This window comes from Vulpes vulpes, chromosome 3 (genome assembly GCF_048418805.1).
Source record: "Vulpes vulpes isolate BD-2025 chromosome 3, VulVul3, whole genome shotgun sequence".
NCBI lineage: Eukaryota > Metazoa > Chordata > Mammalia > Carnivora > Canidae > Vulpes > Vulpes vulpes.
The window spans coordinates 136,617,976-136,635,144 of NC_132782.1; the positions used below are offsets into that span (position 1 = coordinate 136,617,976).

A 17,169-nucleotide genomic window follows, 5' to 3' on the forward strand; every position below is an offset into this window, starting at 1 on the left:
CTTAATGAGATAGCTGCGATTAATTCCATTTATTTTTCAGGAAACCAAAACACAGAAAAGGTTTCTTACCCATGGTTACAGAGCTAGTAAGTGGCAGGCATCCAGAGTCTCTGCTCTTGTCAATGAATGACCATACCACCTTCATATATATTTCATAAATAAAGGTAAAGGCTTCTTGTAACAATCATGCATCTACCTCCCCTATGAATATTTTCTTTTTGTTATACTTCTAATTTTTACCTAGGTAGTTTAGTGCCTGCAGTGTTTCACATGGTCTGTGGAAGGAAATGACTACTGTAGAGTCCCTGAGGTTGAACTCAGATACTAGTGACAAAGGACAAGAGGAAATGTGCCAGACTCTAGGAGAACTGCAGCATGAAGTACAGACATTGGACTCTTTTGGTGTGTGAACCAAACTCAGCATTCAGGAGGCCCTGTGTCAGTGCCCTGGTGTCCCTAAGCAGTGTCTCTACTGCCAACTCTCCACCATCCCAGAAAGCCTTTGTCCCATGGTGCCAACAACCTGGCAGGGTTTTCTCTTTATCCCTGATATTCAGGGCCTCGAGACTTTCTTGAGTCCTAAAAGGTTTTTTCCATTATTTATGTAATTATTACCTCTCCACATGTTCTTTTCCTCCTATTTGTTTTGTCTCCTGGATATGCTCTCCACACAACTTGCCTTTTCCCTCAGGGTCTATCACAGGGTATCTTGTGAGATATTTTCACCTGATTTTTCTGACCACTAGTGTGGTTCTCAAAGGCAGCCATTCTCTTTCTGTTGGATATTGAATTTCTAATTAAGAAATCATGTTTTTTAGTTCCTGAAAGCATTGGGTTTTGGTTTTTTTGTTTGTAGTGCTGTAATTCCATTATATTTTCATTAAAATTCTCATCTGTTTCTTCCATTGGTTCTACTACAGTAGGAATCTCCAGTTTCCCTTCTGTTAGCCATCTTTCTTTCCAAACCCCATGTGAGTTTTAGTTTTCTTTGCTCCTCATGGTTGTGGTTCCCTCAGTACCTGCCAGCAGCCTGCCCTGCACATTTCTTGGGCAGTAGCGAGCCAGGTGGTGAAAGGCGGATGGCTTTAGTTCTCACGACCTGAGACCTGCTACCCACAGCTGAAGGGATGTGAAAAACCTTCCTGCTCCCAACGTTTTCAGTCACGAGCGTCAGTTCCTCTCTACTACCAAGACTGGAAGTACTTTCACTCCACTTGAACGCCATTTCAAGGTGTCCTGGGGTCAGCAAGTTTGTTGCAGCAAACCACAAGTGAAGGTCCCCTGTGAAGGGGAACCTAGAATAATGCTTTTAATGCAGCCTAATGCAACTTAATGAATTCAATCTGTATCTCCTGGCTTGAGATTTGTTCATGATTTTTATTTTTACAAAATTTTTATTGTAACCTTCTGAGTGACAGAATTATGTATTCAGTATGATTCACCTTTTGTAATCAAACCAAGCGTCTCTTTGTGAATAAGTTCATATATGTTGGCATAAGCATGGAGAAAGGTGTTGAGAAGCCTACATACCTTGGTGTAGGGATAGAGGAAATAGTAATTATTCTACTTATTCCAATGAGATCATATTACTTTCAATTATTTGCTAACCGGATAAAAAAAATTTAGAGGTTGGATGGTAGACATGTTAGGGAGTGGAAGGAATGAAGGAGGTTATGGTCTGACAAATATTGGAAACATTAGAATTGGATTTTCACAGGTGCAATAGTGTGGGACAAGGAAAAAGTGAGAAGTCTGGTTGAGGTGTAGTGGAGGTCACTGGAACACAGGATGCCGTGTAACTGAGAAGGCACGGATGTTAAAGCCATCTAGAATGGCAGGAATTGGGGTAGAGGTGAAGGGCAAGCATCCTGGGTAAACATGGGCAGGTGAGCAGGTTGCTGTGCTACAGAATCAAAGTACTCTACTACTTGTTTCTGATTGCATTTAGAATAAAATCTAAAGTCTTCAACGTGACCCTTACGGCCTTGCATGTTCTGGCCCTCATGTCCATGGCCTCAAGGCTCTGCCCACTTCCTCACTCCTACCACTTTCTCCTTACCTTACCCACCGTGCCCAGTTGCACTTGCTCTCCCTGAAACCTGAATTCATGCCTTCCTTCCTTTTGAAAAACTCTTTCCGAATTGGCAATTTTTTACTTGTGTGATTGCATCACATCTGTTTCCCTAGATTTTAGCAGTGGGATTTACTGTCCAGTAGCCTACATCTAACACAGTGCCTGGTACGTAGCCACTAAGCATGTATTTGTTGGATGGATAGGTAGATGGAGGGATGGCAATGCTGCCATTAGTTCTGAGCTTCAAAGTAGGGCAAGGGGAGTTGCCAGGAAAGGTAGGGAAGTTACACAGTCTGGAAGAATGAGTAGCTCTCTCTCTTGCCATCTGCAGGGGAAGCCGTTTTGTGGGTGAGGTGGCAGGTTTCCTTTCAGGCAGAGGTAGAGTCTGAAGAGACTCAGGGTACAGGAGACCTTATTTATGATCAGATGTGTGTCACAGAGGCTACAGTGGAAAATGGGAGGGAGTCAGCATTGGGAGGAAGTCAGGAAAAGTGGAATGGGTTGCTTCAGGTAGTTTTAAGAGGAATTTCTTTTTTTCTTAAGATTAATAAAAATCCCATCTGGTGTCTTCTTTTCTTCTGATACTACTCGGTTGGGAACGTTGCTTACGTCCCAAGTATAATGTTAGTGTTTTTGATTTAATGTTACAATCAGTTGCAATACTTTCCAATAACACTTCCATGAGAGAAAAAAATATTAAAAATAACTTCTTTCCTTAAAATTTAAGATTTCCTTAAGATTGTAAAGTTTAGGTACATTAAAAAAAAAAAGTATCTTGCTTGTTCTTTCTTTGGCATGGCTTGAGGGTGGGGTTAGAGGGAAGGAGAACTGTTAGGAACCCTCTATGTTGTTTGTTGTTACTTGATGAAGTTAATATTGACAACAGACTAAGCTTCAAAACAGAAAAGTTAAACCTGTGATTAGCTGTCACACATTATTTTTAATAAACATTTTAATTGTAAACTGTGACCACTTTTGCAAGCTTACATAAGTTTATTTTTTGCAACTTCTTTGTAAAGTAGATCTCTTTCCTATCATTTAAAAAAACACAATTTTTGAAAGAGAACTGAATAGAGTATTTGAATCTAATATGGTAAGGCATATGTAAATGATCTTTTAAAAATGGCAATTTCATTTTTGTAATTAATGGTAACTAAAACTTCTTGAATGTCACCTGAATACTATCTAAAACTTTTTTATATTTAAAAGATTTTGTTTTACTTCTCCAGATGAGCATAGTTAATTCTTTAAAACTTCATAAGTTTTCATTTCCATGCCAGAAGTCTAACTTGGGTTTTACTATTTTGAACTTGTCTTATTTGAGAGTTGTATTTTAGCCTTTCTGATAGTGTTCATAAAATTGAAATGAGAAATAAGAATTTTAATTAAATGAGTTGACTCCTATTAAAACACTAAACCTGGGGATCCCTGGGTGGCTCAGCAGTTTGGCGCCTGCCTTCATTCAGCCCAGAGTGATCCTGGAGTCCCAGGATCAAATCCCACATCCTGCTCACTGCATAGAGCCTGCTTCTCCCTCTGCCCGTGTCTCTGCCTCTCTCTCTCTCTCTCTCTGTGTCTCTCATGAATAAATAAATAAAATCTTTAAAAAAATAAAACAATAAAACACTAAGCCTACCACTTGAAAATCTTTGTGTAGACACAAATATTTATATCTATACTTTCTTTTTTCTGCCTAACATATTAACAAGTCTTACACATTAATAAAATTTGAATGTCCATCAGATAAAATGGCCAAAGGATAAAAACAGGTCAGAAGAATTACCAATGGCTAACAAATAAAAATAAGATGTTCAGATTTAGAGGCACCTGGGTGGCTCAGTTGGTTAGGTGTCTGCCTTTGCTTTAGGTCATAATCCCAGAGCCTTGGGATCAAGCCCCACATCCAGCCCCGCATTGAGTTCCTTGCCCAGCAGGGAGCCTGCTTCTCCCACTCCCTTTGCCTGCTGCTCCACCTGCTTGTGGTCTCTCTCTGTCAAGTAAGTTTATAAAATCTTAAAAAAAAAAAAAAAAAGCTCAGATTTAGTACTAAAGAAGTGCAAGTGAAAATGAATTTCTTTTTCCCTATAGTAATTTTAAAAAGGTAATTCCTAGTTTTCTAAAGAGGTAAACTAAGAATTCTCACACACTACAAATGGGACTTACTGTTCCATTTATCTCTTGATATACAAAAATAATTTAATTATTACTCCACAGTTGGATAGTTGTGTTGTTTTCATGTTTTCTCTATTACAAACTCTTCTGCAATGGCTATCATCATGCATTTAATTATTACTTTAGGATAAATGCTTAGATGTAAATTATAGTATCAAATGCCATAAAAGTTTTCAGGGTTCTTGAAACAGAATTGCTCATGCCATTTGCTACAATAATTTTCAACTTAGGCATTTATCCCAAGATAATAATTAGATGCTGGTGGGAACTACTTCTGTTATGCCACTCCATTGTTTAGCTAATGCCTGGCACCTAGTAACAAATCTTGTCATTCGACATTCAAATGAATAGCAGTATGGCCAAGTCATCTTTCAATTTTAATTGTGACTGTAAAGTAGGAATGTGAACATGCTCTGAAATTTACCAGGAGTTATTAAATTATAAATGTTAGCATTTGTTCATAATTTTAGAAGTGCTATAGCTGGTGTCAATTTAATAAAACCAGAAGCTTTCTACATATCTATTATTTGATATTCATTTGTATTAATTTTTTTTCAAAATTAAAAAATTAATCTCTACATCCAACAGGGGGCTTGAATTCACCAAGATTAAGAGTTGCATGCTCTGGGCACTTGGGTGGCTCAGTCGGTTGAGTGTTTGCCTTCAGCTCAGGTCATGATTCCAGGGTCCTGGTATCCAGCCCCACATAGGGCTCCCTGCTCTGCAGGGGGCCAGCTTCTCCCTCTCCCTCTGCCTGCCACTCCCCCTGCTTGTGCTCTTTCTCTCTGTCAAAAAAAAAAAAAAAAAGTTAAATGCTCTTCCAACTGAGCCAGGCATGCACCCCCTTTATTAATATTTTTATGTTAAAAGTCAAGATAGGTGGTAGTATAAAATGAATTCTGGATATGAATCTTTGTGGGAGATATATAAAATATTTTCTACTTCTCTATTAGTTGTCTTTTTACTATCTTCATTGTAACTTTTGATGATGAGAGTTCTTAATTTTAATATTGTGTTGGTCACGTTTCTCTAGAGAAACCATTTCCATGGTATGGGCTATGTGACCGTTGAACCTGAGAAGTCCCATGCTCTGCTGTCTGCAATCTGGAGTCTCAGGAAAGCTGTTGGTGTTCATTGGCCTGAAAGCCAATGATATAAATTCTAGTCTGAAGGCCTGAAAGCCAGGAGTACCGAGGGCAGGAGATTGATGTTTCAGCACAAGTAATCATGCAAACCTCCAGTAAATCCTCCCTCTATCTTTTTGGTTCTATTCAGGCCCTCAAAGGATTAGATGATGCCCACCCACATTGGAGGGGGAAATCTGCTTTATTCAGTCTACCAATTCAAATGCTAATCTCTTCCAGAAACACCCTCACAGACCCACGGAGTAATAATCTTTAATCAGATAGCTGAGGATCCCATGATCCCGTCAAACTGACATAAAATTGTCACAAATATAGTCTAGTTTATCAGTTGTTTCCTTTATGGTTAGCATCTTTTGTATCCTATTTCAGAAATCTTTGCCTATTCCAAGCTAATGAAGATGGTGTCTTCCGTTTTCTTCTAAAAGCTTTATTGTTTTGCATTTCATGTTTCAATCTGCAATCCATCTTGATTAGATTTTGCTTATGGTTTGAGCCAGGAGATAAGAATTTTTTTTCATATGGATGTCCATATATCTGACTGACTTGGCAACATTTGTTGAAAATCAAATCAATTTCCCTCGGTACTTCAGTGTCACCTGTGTCATGGCAGATAAAATTAGATGTCATAAATCAGATGTGTGGTTTCTGTTTGAGCTCTCTTCTGTTTTATTGTTCAGTTTTTCTATCTTTGCAACAATACCACTCTTCCCTCCAGCTCTGTTCTTCAAGATTACTTTGACCATCCTTGGTCCTTCTTATTTCAATGCAAATTTTAGAGTCAGCTTGTTGATGTCCACCTAAAAAATTAAATGTTGGGGTTTTTTATTGGGATCCTATTGAACTTCTAGATCTATGTAGATCAATTTGAAAAAGATGACTGGCATCTTTACTATTAGATGAAATATTATATATCCTTCCACTATCCTTCCACTATTTAAAATTTTTAGAAAGATCTCTGTAATGTTTTGTAGTTTACAGTTAAATGCCTTGCACATACTTTGTTAGGCCTCAGTGTGATTTTTTTTGAAGATCCTATCGATAGTATTTTTTAAGTTTCATTTTTATACATTTGTTGTGCAGTAATAGAGTTCCTTTTTATATTTTTGCCTTATACTCAGATATATTGATGAAATTTAATTCCGATAGTTTGTATGTTCTTTGGGCTTTTATTTGCATACAGTCATATCATTTGCAAATAAAGACTAATTTCTTCTAATTTTTATGCCTTTCTCTTATCTCTCTTTTTTTTAGTACACTGGATAAGACTTCCTATACAATTTTGAATAAGATAATGACAGCAGATACTGTTTTCTTCTTTGAAATCTTAGGGAATAGCTTTCAATAATTCATTATGTATAATGTTTGATGTGGGTTATTGTAGATGTATTATCAGATTAAGAAATGCCTTTCTACTCCTAGTTTGCTAAGAGTTTTTATTATGAATGGATGTTGGATTTTATGAATTGCTATTTAATATATCTTTCAAAATAAGTATATGATTTCCTCTGCTTTTTGGTTAATAGTGTTAATTAGATTAATTGATTTCAAATATTAAATCACCCATGCACTTCTGAAATAAACTCTATTTGCTCATTCTATATTATCCTTTTTTTTTGTTTATTACTGTATTAAACTAATCTGCTAATATTTTGTTGAGGATTTTTACCTCTACGTTTGCATGAGAGATTTGCCTGTAATTTTTTTTCTTAAAAGCATTCTCGTCAGTTTTAGTTATGGGGGCGTTGTCCTAAGGCAGGAGAGCAATTTTCTCTACCTCCCCAAATGGTATTAAATTTCTGAATAGTGAAGGCACATAAAAATCTCTCATCATTATTGTATATTTTTCTATTTCTCATTCTGTCAGTTTTAGTTGTGTTTATTTCTCATTTCTTAATTCTTTCCATTTTCCCTGTATCTATTTTTACCTATGTTATTGTATGCATTCAGATTTAGAATTGTTTTCCTGTGGGTTGACCCCTTTTATCATTATTAAATGTCTTTGTTTCTACTAATGCTTTTTGCCTTAAAGTATGTCGTCTCATATTAATATAGTTATGCCAGCTTTCATAGTACAATTAACCCTTGAACAACACAAGTTTGGACTTCATGGGTCCGCATATATTTTTTCTCAATAAATACAGTGTAGTACTGTAGATGTATTTTCTCTTCCTTATGGTTTTCTTAACATTTTCTTTTCTCTAGCTTATTTTATTTTAAGAATATAGTATATAATACATAACACATGTAGCATACAAAATATGAGTTAATTGATTATTAACTCATTTACATTATTGATAAGGCTTCCAGTCAACAGTAAGCTATAGTAGTTAAGTTTTGGGGGAGTCACAAGTTATATGTGATTTTGGACTGCACAGGGGGTCAATGCCGTTAACCGATATGTTGTTCAGTGGTCAACTGTATATCTTTTTCCATCCTATTATTCCCAACATTTCTATAGCCTTATATTTTATTCTGTAAGCCACAAAAATATAGTTTGCTTGTTGCCTTTTCAGTTTGACAATCATCTGAATATTTTAGCCTATTTATTATTTAATTTTTAACATACTTGGGCTTATTGATTTTTTTCCTATTTGATCCTTTTTTTTTTTCCCATTCATGAGAGACACACACAGAGGCAGAGATATAGGCAGAAGGAGAAGCAGGCTCCATGCAGGGAGCCCGATGTGGGACTCGATCCTGGGACTCCAAGATCACGCGCTGAGCCAAAGGCAGATGTTCAAGCACTGAGCCACCCAGGTGTCCCTTAATCCATTTTTTAACCTTATTATGACATTTTTGTCTTTTTTAAAAGTTTTTATTAGATTCCAGTTAACATACAGTGCGATATTAGTTTCAGGTGTACAATATAGTGATTCAGCACTTCCATAGGACACCTGGTGCTTATCACAAGTGCTCTCCTTAATTCCTATCACCTATTTTACCCATTCCCCCCTCCCTCTGGTAACCATCAGTTTGTTCCCTATAATTAACAGTCTGTTTCTTGGTTTGCCTCATTTCTTTTTTTCCCCCCCTTTGCTCATTTGTTTTGTTTTTTAAATACCATATGTGAGTGAAATCATATGGTATTTATCTTTCTCTAGTTTACTTCACTTAGCATTACACTCTCTAGCACCATCTATGTCCTCACAAATGCCAAGATTCCATCCATGCCATTGCAAATACCAAGACTTCATTCTTTTTTATGGCTGAATAATATTCTGATATACACCTGCCCCCCCCCCACATTTATTATCCATTCATCAATCAATGGATTGGGCTACCTCTATATCTTGACTATTGTAGATAATGCTGCTATACACATCAGGGTGCATGTATCTCTTTGCATTAGTGTTTCTGTATTTGCATAAATACCCAGCAATATGATAGCTGGATCTTAGGGTAGTTCTGTTTTTAACCTCTATACTGGTTCCCGAAGTGGCTACATCAGTTTGCGTTCTAACCAACAGTGCAAGAGGGTTCCCTTTCTCCATATTGTCACCAACACCTGCTGTTTCTTGTGTTGTTGATTTAAGCCATTCTGACAGGTGTGAGATATTTCCCTGATGATCAGAGATGTTCAGTATCCTTTCATGTGTCTGTTGACCATCTGTACATCTTTGGAAAAATGTCTATTCATGTTTTCTGCCATTTCTTAATTGGATTATTTGGGTTTTGGGTGTTGAGTTTTATAAGTTTTTTATGTATTTTGGATACTAACCCTTTATCAGATCATGTCATTTGCAAATAAGTTCTTTGTATGTTTTGGATACTAACTCTTTATCAGACAATGTCGTTTGCAAAAATCTTCTCCCATTCTGTAGGTTACCTTTTAGTTTTGTTGATTGTTTCCTTCACTTTACAGAAGCTTTTTATTTTGATGAAATCCTGATAGTTTATTTTTGCTCTTGTTTCCCTCACCTCAGTAGACATATCTAGAAAGATGTGGCTATGGCCAATGTTGAAGAGGTTACTGCCAGTGTTCTCTTCTAGGATTTTTATGACTCAGGTCTCACATTTCAGTCTTTTGTTATTTTAATTTATTTTTGTGTATGGTGTATGACAGGGTGCAGTTTCATTCTTTTACATGTTGCTGTCCAGTTTTCCCAACATCATTTGTTGAAGAGATTATCTTTTTCCCATTGGATATTCTTTCCTGATTTGTCAAGGATTAATTGACCATGCAATTGTGGGTTCCTTTCCAAGTTTGCTATTCTGCTCCATTGAACTATCTGTTTATTTTTGTGTCAGTACCATATTGGTTTGATTACTATAACTTTGTAATATAACTTGAAGTCCAGAATTTCAGTGCCTCCAACTTTGCTTTTCTTTTTCAAGATTGCTTTGGCTATTCAAGTTCTTTTGTGGTTCCATACAAATTTTAGGATTGTTCCAGCTCTGTGAAAAATGCTCTTGATATTTTTATAGGGATTGCATTCAATGTGTACATTGTTTTGGCTGGTACCAGCATTTTAACAATATTTGTTCTTCCAATCCACGATCATGGAGTGTGTTTCCATTTCTTTGAGTCATCTCCAGTTTCTCTCTTAAGTGTCTTATAGTTTTTGGAGTACAGGCCTTTCACCTCTTTGGTTGATTTATTCCTAGGTATCTTTTTGCTTTTGGTGCAAATGTAAATGGGATTGATTCCTTAATTTCTCTTTCTGCTGCTTCATTATTGGTATATGGAAATGGAAAGATTTCTGCACATTCATTTTCTGTCCTGCAACTACTGAATTCATGTATCTGAGCAATTTTTGGTGGAGTCTTTCAGGTGTTTTGTATATAGTATCATGTCATCTGCAAATATGGAAAGTTTTACTTCTTCCTTGCCGATTTGGATGTCTTTTATTTCTTTTTTGTCTGTCTGATTGTTGAGGCTGGGACTCCCAGTACTATGTTAAATAATATTGGTGAGAGTCAACATCCCTGTCTTTTTCCTGACCATAGAGGAAAAGCTCTCAGTTTTTCAAACTTGAAGAAGATACATGCTGTGGATTTTTCATATATGGCCTTTATGATGTTATGTATGTTCCCTCTATGCCTACTTTGTTGAGAGTTTTTATCAAGGTAGATGCTGTAGGGATACCTGGGTGGCTCAGTGGTTAAGCATCTGCCTTCAGCTCAAGGCATGATCCCAGAGTCCTGGAATCTAGTCCCGCATCAGGCAACCCACAGAAAGCTTGCTTCTCCCTCTGTATCTCTGCCTCTCTCTGTGTATCTTTCATGAATAAATAAATAATCTTAAAGAAAAAAAAGATGCTATATGTTGTCAAATGCTTTTTTTTTTGCATCTATTGAGAGGTTCATATGGCTCTTATCCTTTGTGTGTTTTTTTTTAATTAATGTGCTGCATCACAGTGATTGATTTATGAATATTGAACCACCCCTGCAACCCAGGAGTAAATCCGACTTGATTGTGGTGAATGATTTTTTTAATGTATTTTTAATTTCAGTTTGCTAGTATTTTATTGAGAATTTTTACATCCATGTTATTCAGGAAATAGCCTGTAGTTCACTTTTTTAGTGGGGTCTATCTGGTTTGGATATCAGGGTAATTCTGGCCTCATAGAATGAGTTTGAAAGTTTTCCTTCCTCTTCTATTTTTGGAATAGTTTGAGAAAAAAATAGGTATTAACTCTTCCTTAAATGTTTGGTAGAATTTGCCTGTGAAGCCATCTATCCCAGGAATTTTGTTTGTTGGGAGTTTTTTTTTTTTTTAACTTTTTAAATTACTGATTCAATTTCTTTGCTAGTTATCAGTCTGTTCAAGTTTTTTATTCCTGTTTCAGTTTTGGTAATTTCTAGGAATTTATCTATTTCATCCAGGTTGTCCAATTTGTTGACATATAATTTTTCATAATATTCTCTCACAATTGTTTGTATTTCTGTGGTTTTGGTGGTCGTTTGTCCTCTTTTTGGATTTTGTTTATTTGAATGAATAAACATTTTTTTATTTGATGAATCTGATTGGAGGCTTATCAATTAAATTTTTTAAAGATTTTATTTATTTATTTGAGAGAGAAAAAGCACAAGCAGGGGGAACAGCAGGCAGAGGGAGAGGGAGAAGCAGGCAGAGAGGGCAGATGCTTGACTGACTGAACCACGCAGGCACCCGAGTATTAATTTTTTTTTTTTTTTGACTGGGGAATGAGAATTTAATGTCAGGGGAGGAGGATGCTTAGGGTGTAGCTTCTGGCAGGGGGATGCCCTGGCCCTGGTCTTGGGCCAGCAGACGCAGAAGCAGGGAGTGCAAGGCCCGACAGACAGGTGGGTAGCCCAGGCGGCTCAGGTGCAGGTAATTGTACATGTCATGGTGGCTTATGGTGCCATCTGAGTGCACAAAGCCAAGGTCGGCATCCAGGATGTGCGCCCGTGGGTGGCCAGCCAGTGCCGCTCGGACCAGCTCGTTCACCCGCAGGTTTTTCTCACAAAGTGGGTTAGGGTGCTGGCCCCTTGGAAGCAGGCCCAGCACCACGACCTGGGCTTGGGGCTGCCGTTGGTTCACCAGTTGCGCAATGGCCTTGATGCCACCAGTCACTTGCTCTGCTGTGTGCCTGTGGTTGTTGGTACCCACCCAGACCACCACAATCATTCTCCAGCCGCCAAAGCATATGTTGCGTGCTGTCACTGCCAATGCCAAAGTTAAGCACGTGCAGAGAAAAAAGCTCCCGCCAGATCTCGCACTGATGCATTAGCTGGACCAAGGAGTCCCTGATGAAGACCACTTCGGGTTCCTTATCTTTGCTGTCGGCCACGAAACGATGGTGCAGGGACATCCAGCGTCCGTCGCCCTGCACGTCCTGCACGGGCGTCGGCTTGCTGGCTGGGTTCTCCTCTCTGCTCATCTTGGCACCCCAGCTCCTGAAAGGCCCAGCATGTGTGGTGGTGAATCTAGAGTCTTTTCTTGGGAGGAGAAACCATTTGCATAGGGTGAGAAATGTGCGGAAGGGATCACCAGCTCTGTGTGTGTGTGTGTGTGTGTGTGTGTGAGTGTGTGTGTGTGTGTGTGTGTATCAGAGTGAAAGAGAGAGAGCTGAGTATTAATTTTTTTTAAAGAACTGGCTTCTGGTTTCATTGATCTGTTCTATTGTGGGTTTTTGTTGTTGTTTTTAGTTTCTATATCATTTATTTCTGCTCTAATCCTTATTATTTACTTCCTTCTAGCTTTTGGCCTCATTTGTTGTTCTTTTTCTAGCTCCTTTAGGTATAAGGTTAGGTTGTTTATTTGGGGTTTTCCTTCTTATAAGCCTGTGTTGCAATATACTCCCCTCTTGAGACTGCTTGTTTTATTTTCCTTTTTCTCTCCTTTGATTACTCTTGTAAATCAATCAAATATCTTTGTTTTCCCCCAAGTTTCCTTCTCTTTAGGGTAAAGATGACTTATTTTTTGCCAAGGAGAATCTACCTTTTTTCTGTAAAGCAAATTAGGTGCCTTAATGCAATTAGCTGATGTAAGACTAGGTTATTGTTTTGACAAGACAGAGTCTACCTCTGGCCACCCTTTTTCCAATGGCTATCTTTTTTGGAATTTAAGTGTGAGAGTCTTTCCTTCTTAAGCATTGATGGACTGCAAGTAGTTCTCTGTTCTTCACTGGTTTTCAGATTAAGATTTTAGCCAATTATCCCACACAGGCTTCAGAATTCAGAAAATGTCTTAATGAGGAAACATGCTGTATATTTGACACCCATGAATCTCCATTGTTTCCTTCCATTTTCCACCTACCATCAAAACTGCTGCTGCTTTCTCTGACCCCCCAGAAGCAGTCTTCTCCTAGGGGCCAAGCCTGAATTCCCAGCTTCTAGCCATGGACAGCACTGGCAGCTGTCTCCTCAGGAAACATACTGCCAAATGCTGAACATCAGAGATGATTAAAACCTATTTTCTTCTCACACAACAGAACTTCCTTTTTTTTTTTTTTTACTTCCTAACTTTTGTGTGTGTGTGTGTGTGTTTTCGTTTGTTTCTTAACCTTTTTAAAACCGTGACACAGGGATCCCTGGGTGGCGCAGCAGTTTAGCACCTGCCTTTGGCCCAGGGCGAGATCCTGGAGACCCGGGATCGAATCCCACGTCAGGCTCCCAGTGCATGGAGCCTGCTTCTCCCTCTGCCTGTGTCTCTGCGTCTCTCTCTCTCTCCCTATCATAAATAAACAAAAAAATTTAAAAAAATAAAAAATAAAACCGTGACACATATGGAAAATAATATATATTTTATGTAAAACTATAGTAAATAGAGGAGGATGCTTATAGCCAGAAATTTCTGGCCCAGAGCTCTTAGCCAACATATGTCTCGACCAGATCAGTCCACTTTACGAGTTGAGAAGATTAGTACTTTCACATTGTAACCCATTTGTGGCACTGTTTGAGACCCTTTGCCTCAATAAATTCATCCCTCTTTTCTAGCCCTTCTCTTATGAAAGACTCTGAATATTTTCTCATACCCCTTAGGGGAGAACTGGTACTAACTCTAGATGCCTTTTGGATCTGAGAATGTAGGTGTATCAGACTCCCTTCCTCAGCTTGGGTCTCTATTCCATGGCTCATCTAGACTACTTATAGCTTGTTATTTGGAAGTGGAAATTAGCATCTTATTAACCTGTTTACTATCTCAGTTTCTCTTCTGTTCTTTCTCTGTATTACAAATTTTCTTCATTCAGAAGAACACATAATTTCCATTGCATGGATTGCAGTATAGTTTGGCTTTGAAATAACTGAGATAAAGTTATTTGTAATGGGAAAATGACAGAAACAAAATAATATTTATGGTTGAGTTTATGCTTATTTGTTTTATTAATTTTTAAATTCTAAGTCTGTGGATACTTGGTATTTTAGTTGATAAATGCAAGTCTTCTGCAATTCTCAGAAAATCTCCTAGTTATAAAAAATGTAAACTCCTATCTACTTCACAAATAAATGTTTTATTTAATTTATAAATAGTTGAACCAGTTATAATTTATTGTGATACTTAGTTGAGGAATGATATGGAAGGTTGTTAGGATGTATTCCCACATTAGCTTTTAATTGATTTATAATGATATCCTTTAAAGGTATGGTGAAGGGCAGCCCCGGTGGCACAGCGGTTTAGCGCCGCCTGCAGCCCAGGGTGTGATCCTGGGGACCCTGGATCGAGTCCCACGTCAGGCTCCCTGCATAGAGCCTGCTTCTCCCTCTGCCTGTTCCTCTGCCCCCCTCTCTCTCTGTGTCTCTATGAATAAATAAATAAAATATTTTAAAAATAAAATAAAATAAAAATAAAGGTATGTTGAATATGTAGAGAGAACCATGCCTAGGATTATGGCATTAACTACTGCCAGGATCACATTATAATTTGACAATGTAATCACTATAAATACTCAGATTGGGGTAACTGGAATGGCCAGGACAATATTCCCTAAGCTGGTTTATGGTCATCTGGTTGCTGCTGGTGGTGGGAGCCTTGTAAATTTAACATAGCAGAACTGCATTTAATGACACTAGGCCATAGGAGGTGATAAAGCTGTGGTTCCCATAATGAAACTTTATGAGGCTGCAGCAATTTCCTAATCCTAGAAAGTTCACAAATGATTTAGCAAACCCCTAATCATTAATGGCAGATCCAGTTATGATTATCTGCCTAACTGCTAATAATGAGTGATTCTATAACCGCATACTTCAGTTCATGATTTTGGGATTCCCAAGTAAAGAGACATTTTTACTAAAATAAATAATCAAGTTAACTGTCATATGTTTTTGATTAGTAGATTGATAACAGCGTAAGGAACCAAGGTATATGGTAAGATGGGCTAAAGCACATTTAATGTTCAATGATTATTAAGGCAATGGGAGGGAGTATAAATAGAGTTTTAAACTCTAGTTCTCAATTAATTTAAGCATTTGTATCAGTATAAGTTTTATAGTTTTCCAACTGCTTACATATATTTCATTGTAAAATTATTTCTGAGAATTTGGATTTTTTGTGTAGCTCAAGAATTGTTAGTTTCTTACTAGTGATTAATAGTATATGAAAAGTATCATTTTTATCTTCTATTTAGTCACATTACTAATTCTGTTAGTATTTCAGTTGATGCTCTTGCCTTTTTTTTTTTTTTTTTGATGCTCTTGCCTTTTTAAACAGGCAGCATAAGATTGTAATTAATATTAATAGTAAACATTGTATGTTTTTTAAATATTCGTGTTTAAAATTTGTCTTTTTACAAATGACTTATTCATATCAGGATCCAAAAAAAATTCACATATTGCATTTGGTAGACATGTCTCTTGAATCTCTAATAGTTGCCCTACCTTTATTTTTCATGACATTTATGGAATAAATCAGGTAATTTGCCCTACAGAATTTCTCATAATCTTTCCTTGGTTGATTATATCCTCATGGCATTATGTAACATGTTTCTACATCTTCTGTATTTCCTGTAAACCAGTATTTAGGTCCAAAATCATGATTGAATTCAAGTTTTAAATCTTTTTGTCAAGAATATGTCCTAGGTGGTACTGTATACTTTCAGCTGCATCACATTAGGAGTAATATGATCTCTGTCCAACTATCATTAACATTAAAATGGATCAGTGGATTCTGGTGATATCAAACTGAGTCATTCATTAAAAAGAATCATGTCAGCTTTTACCAAACGCTTTTAAGCAGTCATTGATAATCATTGCCAAGATCCATTATTTCACTAGGGAATCTTAAAATGCTGGTTTTCTATTTTTGTTATTCTTCTGCAATTATTCATTATCACTTTTCTAAGTTTTGTGAATTTCCTTATTTTGTCTGTCTTGTCACATATTAATGCTGATACATGTTAAAATCTCCCACTGCATGTGTTTTCTGCCCATTTTTCCTCCTACAAGTATTATTTTTATTCCACATAATTTGATGCTATTATTTAGATATTATCTGCTCTTTTCAAAAGATGTCTGAGAACATTCACTTTTTAATCTTTTGTGGGTAGTCACAAAGTTGATGACTTATGTACATAGGCTTCATTATTTTATGCCTTTTTGCCTTGAATTATAATTGGATGATATTGCTACCTCTACGTACCTTTTCTTCATATTTGCCTGATAATTTGTGTCTATTTCACTATTTTTGTTTCAGTGCCTTTTCATAGAGTTAGGAGTTTGTTAGTTCTCCCATTCCCTCCCCTTCCCAGTCCTTGATAATTTTGTCTAGGATAATTTAGTCTGATAATAAAACCTTTTGTTGGTTTTATAGTGCAGTATAGGTATTACTTTAAAATAAAAATTAGGGATCCTTGGGTGGCTCAGTGGTGTAGCGCCTGCCTTTGGCCCAGGGCGCGATCCTGGAGACTGGGGATCGAGTCCCACGTCGGGTTCCTGGCATGGAGCCTGCTTCTTCCTCTGCCTGTGTCTCTGCCTCTCTCTCTCTCTCTCTCTCTCTCTCTCCCCCTCTATCATGAATAAATAAATAAATCTTTAAAAATAAATAAATAAATAAATAAATAAATAAATAAAAATTAATGTTGTAGCCATGTGTAAAATAATCATCTAAATTTGTATTTTTCATCTTTATCGTATTTCATGGGGTCTACACCTAGCCTGGGAACCCTGAAACTGGTAATTAAAGCATGTTAGGAGACTTCAAAATTACTAGGAAAAAGATGAGGATGATGGCCTTTCCTTTTGTTAATGGGTCAATTGATAATAAGGAATTTGAGTTCCTTGATTTTTCGGATAGAGTTTTTTTCATATTTTTATTTCATTTTATTTTTAGAGAGAGTTCAAGCATATGCACATGAGGTGGAGGTGTGGAGGAGAGGC

The 17,169-nt window shown here is 37.1% G+C and overlaps 1 pseudogene; it reads right to left on the reverse strand.

The window, feature by feature from the left end:
• Positions 1-11,524: 11,524 nt before the first annotated feature.
• On the reverse strand, positions 11,525-12,239 carry LOC112924416 (platelet-activating factor acetylhydrolase IB subunit alpha1 pseudogene; annotated as a pseudogene).
• Between the last annotated feature and the right edge of the window lie 4,930 nt (positions 12,240-17,169).